Below are 7,904 nucleotides of genomic sequence, written 5' to 3'. Positions count from 1 at the left end.
GCCATAAGGGTGGTGTCATCTGCATATCTGAGGTTATTGATATTTCTCCTAGCAATCTTGATTACAGCTTGTGCTTGATCCAGTCCATCGTTTCTCATGGGGTACTCTAAATATAGGTTAAATAAGCAGGATGACAATATACAGCCTTGATGTACTCGTTCCCCAATTTGGAACCAGTCTGTTGTTCTGTGTCCAGTTGTAACTGTTGCTTCTTGACCTGCATACAGGTTTCTCAGGAGGAAGGTAAGGTGCTCTGATATTCCCATCTCTTGAAGAATTTTCCAGTTTGTTGTGATCCACACAGTCAAAGACTTTAGCATAGTCAATGAAGCAGAATTAGATGAACTTCTGGAATTACCTTGCTTTTTCTATGAACAAACAGATGTTGGCAGTTTGATCTCTGATTCCACGGCCTTTTCTCAATCCAGCTTGAACATCGGAAGTTCTCTGTTCATGTACTGTTGAAGCCAAGCTTGGAGAATTTTAAGCATTACTTTACCAGCATGTGAGATGAGTGCAATTTTGCAGTAGTTTGAGCATTCGTCTTTCTTTGGGATTGGAATGAAAGCTGACCTTTTCCAATCCTGTGGCCCCTGCTGAGTTTTCCAAATTTGATGGCAAAATGAGTGAAGTACTTTCACAGCATCATGTTTTAGAATTTTAAATAGCTCAAATGGAATTCCATCACCACCATTAGCTTTGTTTGTGGTGATGCTTCCTAAGGCCCACTTTACTTCACATTTCAGGATGTCTGGCTCTAGGTGAGTGATCATACCATAGTGGCTATCTGGGTCATGAAGATCTTTTTTTGTATAGTTCTGTGTATTCTTGTCACCTCTTCTTAATATCTTCTGCTTCTTTTAGGTCCATATCATTTCTGTCCTTTATTGTGCTCATCTTTGCATGAAATTTTCCCTTGGTATCTCTAATTTTCTTGAGGAGATCTCTAGTTTTTACTATTCTATTGTTTTCCTCTATTTCTTTGCATTGATCACTGATGGAGGAAGATCACAAAATGAAGAAGGGCAAAGGCTCATAGTGTTTTGCCAAGAGAATGCACTCATCATAGCAAACACAGTCTTCCAACAAGAGAAGACTCTACATATGGACGTTACCAGATGGTCAATACTGAAATCAGATTGATTATATTCTTTGCTGCCAAATATGGAGAAGCTTTATACAATCAGCAAAAACAAGACCTGGAGCTGACTGGCTCAGATCATGAACTCCTTACTGCAAAATTCAGGCTTAAATTGAATAAAGTAGAGAAAACCACTAGACCATTCAGGTATGATCTAAACCAAATCCCTTTCGATTATACAGTGGAAGTGACAAATAGTTTCAAGGGATTAGGTCTGATAGGGTGCCTGAAGACTATGCACAGAGGTTCATGACATTGTATAGGAGGCAGTGATCAAGACCATCCCCCAGAAAAAATAAATGCAAAAAGGCAAAATGGTTGTCTGAGGAGGCCTTACAAATAGCTGAGAAAAGAAGAGAAGCTAAAGGCAAAGTTGAAAAGGAAAGATATGCCCATTTGAATGCAGAGTTCCAAAGAATAGTAAGGAGGGACATATGTACAATGGAATATTATTCAGCCTTCCAAAAAGGAAATCCTCCCTGTTGTGACAACATAGATGAACATGGAGGACATTATGTTAAGTGAAATAAGCCCGATACAAAAGCACAAAAACTACATTATATCACTTTTATGAAGAATTTAAAATAGTCAAGGTCCTAGAAGCAGAGAGTAAAATGGTGGTTTCCAGGAGCTGGGAGAGGGGGAAATGGTAAGTCAAAAAATACTAACTTTCAGTTTATATGAGATGAAGAAGAAATGGAAATCTACTGTACAACACAGTTCCTATACTTAAGAGTACTGTATTATATACATAAAAGTTTCTTAACAGGGTAGATTTCATTTGTGTTCTTATAATAACAGTAATAGGAACAATAATAATAAATCAGTTGGCTAGGCTGTTTACCAGTCTGCTCTAGCCTTCTTTTCCTGCTTGAATTGATACCAGATATCAGATACAGATAAAAATTCGGAGTCATCTCAGGTCTTTTCTGAACTTGTGTCCTGCATTGGACATATTTGTGACTTTTTAAATTCCAAAACTTTTAGAATATAATAATTTCCTGAATAACCTCTCTCCCTAGCTTTTATTTTTCCCCAGCGAGTACATTATGGAGTTCATTGTCTCAATGGTCACCTTTGCCCCAAGTAAACACTGACTTTTATTTTAACTTACAATATTTTTGAACAAAGCACTTAATTGTAAATTTTGCCTTTTCTCAACCCTGAAGGCATTCAAAGTTAGGCAAAACATAGACCAAGTGCCTAGTGCCATTTCAGGTAGCCTCCTGACTGGTTAGAACAAACAAATAAGAACTTGTGTATAAGAAATGCACTTTTCTTTGGAACCAGGGACTGGGGTTCTACACTTGGAATTGTGACTGGATGTCTTCAAGACCATCTCTGACCTAAGGGCAGGGTAAGGAAAAATCAAGTAAAATGCCTCAAAACTTTCTTAAGACTTTAAGTTGCCTATTCATTGATACAGCATTCACTTGGTTGCTATAAACCTCTGATTGCTTTCCAGAGTTCTGACAAAGTTGGGTTTGACTGTTTCTACTTTTTTTTTTTCCTGTGGAGGGACTGGAGTTTGGAGCTGCCTATTCTGCAATTTTACTTATGCCACTCCCCATGAGAAACTTTACTTTGAAATGGAAGAAACCTGAGACTATTTTAAAGCTCAATGAGAGAATCAATGGAGAGGTAAATATTGAATATAGAAAAGAGGAGGTGATAATTGATGAAGAAAGTTACCAGAAAAGCTGAGAGCTAAAGTGTGAAAAACTATAAGGCATAAAGAATTGCAGCTCTTTTGATTGATATGTGATCTTAAACAATTTTATTTTAATAAAGGAATTAGATGGAGGTATGAAGAAGTTGAAAGCATTGCTGACCATATATTATTAATAATTTTAAAGAATTCTCAAGGGAAAGGTTAAAGATTTGTGGGGGTGGAGAGTTCACTAAATGATATTTCTGAAGAGATAAGAGTTTACTAAAAATTAAATTAACAATATGTTGTACATAAAAAATTTAAAGTTTATTGAAATTTCATTTTTCCTTGAAAGAATAACAAAATATAACCACAGAATGTGTTGCATTCAGGTTGGGGAGAGTATAGAATAGAAAGTATACTCATAAACCCTTTGTGGGGTATAAATATTTAGAAGCAATCCAGTTTCGATCCTAATTTAAAATGTGTTCTCCCTTTGACTCAGCAATTATATTGTAGGAATCTCTATTCTTGCAAGCTTACACAAGAATATGTGTATAAGGATATTCACTTCAGCCTTTGTGTAAGGCAACAATTTTAAGACTACATAACTATCCAGAAATATTGAAGAGGAAAAGTTGAAATTTTACATAACCTCCTGCCTGTTCTTCCCCTGTAACTCAGCTTGCTCCTTGCAAAGTCTGGATCACGTAGGTCATGTAGTCTCAGAAAGTGGGGAGTTGCAATACTAGCAACTGGAGCTTATCTCACTCAGCTGTGTCCTTCTCTTTGCAATTGTCCAGCCCTGTTAACCTGCTTAATCATGCCTTCCCGTGTAAAGGTCAGGCATCCCCCTCCCCATCTTGACTGCTGTTCCTGTGCACAAAACCCCTTAGTTTAAACCAGCCTTTTAGAGGGGGAGGTCCTAAGATGGCAGAGGAATAGTATGGGGAGACAACTTTCTCCCCCACAAATTCATCAAAAGAACATTTGAACGCTGAACAAATTCCACGAAACAACTTCTGAATGTTGGCAGAGGACATCAGGCACCCAGAAAGGCATCCCATTGTCTTTGAAAGGAGATAGGACAAAATAAAAAAGATAAAAAGAGAGACAAAAGAGATAAGGACAGAGAGGCATCCTGGGAAGGGAGTCTTAAAAAGAGAGAAGTTTCCAAACACCAGGAAACACTCTTACTGGCGGGCCTGTGGCAAGTCTCGGAATCACAGAGGGCAACATAAATGGGAGGAAAAATAAATAAATAATTAATCAGAGCCACAGATTATGTGCCTAATGGCAACTTCCAGCAGAGAAGCAGCCCAGATGGCAGCATCCACCACTTTAGGGTAAGGACCAGGTCTGAATGCCCCGAGGGCAATCTGAAGGAATTGGCATGAGATAGCAATCCAGACTGTGGGATAGCCAGGGAGAGAGAGGAAAAAGAAAAGAAGAGAGAGAGAGAGAGAGGACAATCCTGTGAAAAGCCTTAAGCTAAGACACTGCCAGGCCTGCTCACAGAAAAAAGGACTGAGCAGAGCTAGCTGGCTGAAGACCGGCCCATCCCCAGCCAGAGACAGGCATGTGGGGGCAGCCAGAGCCAGAAAGGGGCAATCATGGTCCCAGAGAGGCATCCTCTACCAAACTGCAAGTAGGCTTCATTGCTAACCAAGACTTCTTGGGATTCTGGATGGTTGACATCCACCAGGAGGGTTATAGCCAGAGATCAGCTCCCCAAAAGAGACACGTGGCACACCTGAGAAGGCACGCCCATTGTACACCAAGAAAACTGAGTGGCTGGGATGAGGGAGGAAATAAGATGCAACCCTCACCTGGGGGTGACTGTGCTCGCCAAGCACCTGATCACCTGAGCTGCTCAGACCTGGGAAGGGCACAAAGCGCAGGCCCAACCGAGTCTGCACCTTTGTGAAGTACCCAAGAACCTGAACCTGAGCAACTTAAACCTGGGAAATGGATGGAACCCAGGGCCCATCTCAGACAGTTCCCGGCAGAGCAATCTAGAGCCTGAGAAGTGTAGACCATGAAAGCACACATGCTGTGAATGGGTGCAAACCCAGTACGGCTGAAAGACTGAGAGCACTTCCCACACACACCAGTAATATTTGTTTGCAGTGTTTTTCCCTCCCTACAGCATGACTGAACAAGTGAGCCAAAAAACGTGACCACCATCGCCCCCTTGTGTCAGTGCAGAAATTAGACACTGAAGAGACCAGCAAACAGAAGAAGGTAAAAAAATAATAAAATAAACAGAGGGAACAACTTTGGAAGTGACAGGTGAAACAGACTAAAACTCTAGTTAGCATCAATTACACTGGAAGGGGCCTATACATCTTGAGAAGTATAAGCTGGATCAAGGAACTATCTAAAAATGAACTGACCCCACACTGTCCACAACAGTTCCAGAGAAATTCCTAAATATATTTCTACTATTATCATTTTTAATTATTATTTTTTTAAATTTTAAGTCCTCTATTACCCCTTTAATTTTCATTTTTATAACCTATTATCTTGTAAAAAATACCATTTTTTAAAGCAAGCTTCATATATATTTTTTATAATTTTTGTGACTTTTTTTTTAATATTGTATTTTTGAGAATCTAACTTCTACTCTAGATTTTTAATCTTTGCTTTTTGGTATTTGTTATCAATTATGTACCTTTAAGAACCCAATCTTCAGTAATCATTTTTACTTGAGAGTGAGATTATTGCCTTGATTGCTCTTTCTTCTTTTGACTCTCCTTTTTCTCCACCAGGTCACCTCTATTTCTTCCCTCCCTCTTCTCTTCTCTACCCAGCTCTGTTAATCTCTTTGTGTGTTCTTGGCTGTGGAGAGCACTTAGGGAACTGGTTACTGGCTAGATCTGTCTCTCTCCTTTTGATTCTCCCTTTTCTCCTCCTGGACACCTGTGTCTCCTTCCTCCCTCTTCTTTTCTCTGTGTAACTCCATGAACATCTCTGGAGGGTCCAGACTGTGGAGAGAACATAGGAAAGTGATTACTGGCTGGTTTGCTCTGTCCCTTTTGATTCTCCCACTTCTCCTCCTGGTCACCTCTATCTCTCTCCTCCAACTTCTCCATGTAACTCTGTGTACCTCTCTGGGTGTCCCTCACTGTGAATAAACTTTTCATCATTAAGCTACATGTTTTTATCATCATGCTGTATATAAGGAGAAGTCTTGAAGCTACTGTAAGAATAAGACTGAAAACCAGAGGCAGGAGGCTTAAGTCCAAATCCCAGAACACCAGAGAACTCCTGACTCCAGGGAACATTAATTGATAAGAGCTCATCAAAAGCCTCCATACCTACACTGAAACCAAGCACCACCCAAGAGCCAACAAGTTCCAGAGCAAGACATACCAAGCAAATTCTCCAACAACACAAAAACATAGCCCTGAGCTTCAATATACAGGCTTCCCAAAGTCACACAAAACCCATGGATATCTCAAAACTCACTACTGTACACTTCATTGAACTGCAGAGAGAAGAAATCCAGCTCCACACACCAGAACACTGACACAAGCTTCCCTAACCACGAAACCTTGACAAGCCACCCGCCCAACCCCACCCACAGTGAGGAACCTCCACAAGAAAGAGGAACCACAAACTGCCAGAATATGGAAAGGCCATGCCAAGTACAGCAATATAAACAAGAGGAAAAGGCATAGAGATATTCAGCAGGTAAAGGAACAGGGTAAATGCCCACCAAACCAAAAAAAAGAGGAAGAGTTAGGGAATCTACCTGATAAAGAATTCCAAATAATGAAAGTGAAAATGATCCAAAATCTTGAAAACAAAATGGAGTCACAGAGAAAGAGCCTGGAGACAAGGATTGAGAAGATGCAAGAAATGTTTAACAAGGGCCTATAAGAAATAAAAAGGAGTCAATATATAATGAATAATGCAATAAATTAGATCAAAAACACTCTGGAGGTAACCAACAGTAGAATAATGGAGGCAGAAGATAGGATAAGTGAGGTAGAAGAAAGAATAGTAGAAATAAATGAAGCAGAGAGGAAAAAAGAAAAAAAAATAATTAAAGGAAATGAGGACAACATCAGAGACCTCTGGGACAATGTTAAACGCCTCAACATTCGAATCATAGGTGTTCCAGAAGAAGAAGACAAAAAGAAAGACCATGAGAAAATACTTGAGATAATAGTTGAAAATTTCCCTAAAATGGGGAAGGAAATAGTCACCCAAGTACAAGAAACCCTGAGAGTCCTAAACAGGATAAAATCAAGGCAAAACACCCCAAAACACATATTAATCAAATTAACAAAGATCAAACATAAAGAACAAATATTAAAAGCAGCAAGGGAAAACAACAAAGAACACACAAGGGGATTCCAATAAGGATAACAGCTGATCTTTAAATAGAAACTCTTCAGGCCAAGAGGGAATGGCAGGACATACTTACAGTGATGAAAGAGAAAAACTTACAGCCCAGATTACTGTACATAGCAAGGATCTCATTCAAATATGAAGGAGAAATCAAAAGCTTTACAGACAAGCAAAAGATGAGAGAATTCAGCACCACCAAACCAGCTCTCCAACAAATGCTAAAGGATCTTCTCTAGACAGGAAACACAGAAAGGGTGTATAAACTCGAACACAAAACAACAAAAAAAGGCAACAGGGTCATACTTATCAATAATTAGCTTAAATGTAAATGGGTTGAATGCCCTGACCAAAGACAAAGACTGACTGAATGGATACAAAAACAAGACTCCTATATATGTTGTCTACAAGAGACCACCTCAAAACAAGAGACACATACAGACTGAAAGTGAATGGCTGGAAAAAGATATTCCACAGAAATAGAGACCAAATGAAAGCAGAGGTAGCAATACTCATATCAGATAAAATGACCTTAAAGTAAAGGCTGTGAAAAGAGACAAAGAAGGACACTACATAATGATCAAATGATCAATCCAAGAAGAAGATATAACAATTATAAGTATGTATGCACCCAACATAGGAGCACTGCAATATGTAAGGAAAATGCTAGCAAGTATGAAAGGGGAAATTAATAATAACACAGTAATAGTGGGAGGCTTTAATACCCCATTCACACCTATTGATAGATCAACTAAA

The sequence above is a fragment of the Bos indicus genome, chromosome X, assembly GCF_029378745.1.
Source record: "Bos indicus isolate NIAB-ARS_2022 breed Sahiwal x Tharparkar chromosome X, NIAB-ARS_B.indTharparkar_mat_pri_1.0, whole genome shotgun sequence".
Classification (NCBI taxonomy): Eukaryota; Metazoa; Chordata; class Mammalia; order Artiodactyla; family Bovidae; genus Bos; species Bos indicus.
The sequence above is the reverse complement of the archived record's forward strand: the minus strand, read 5'-3'. Positions refer to the sequence as shown.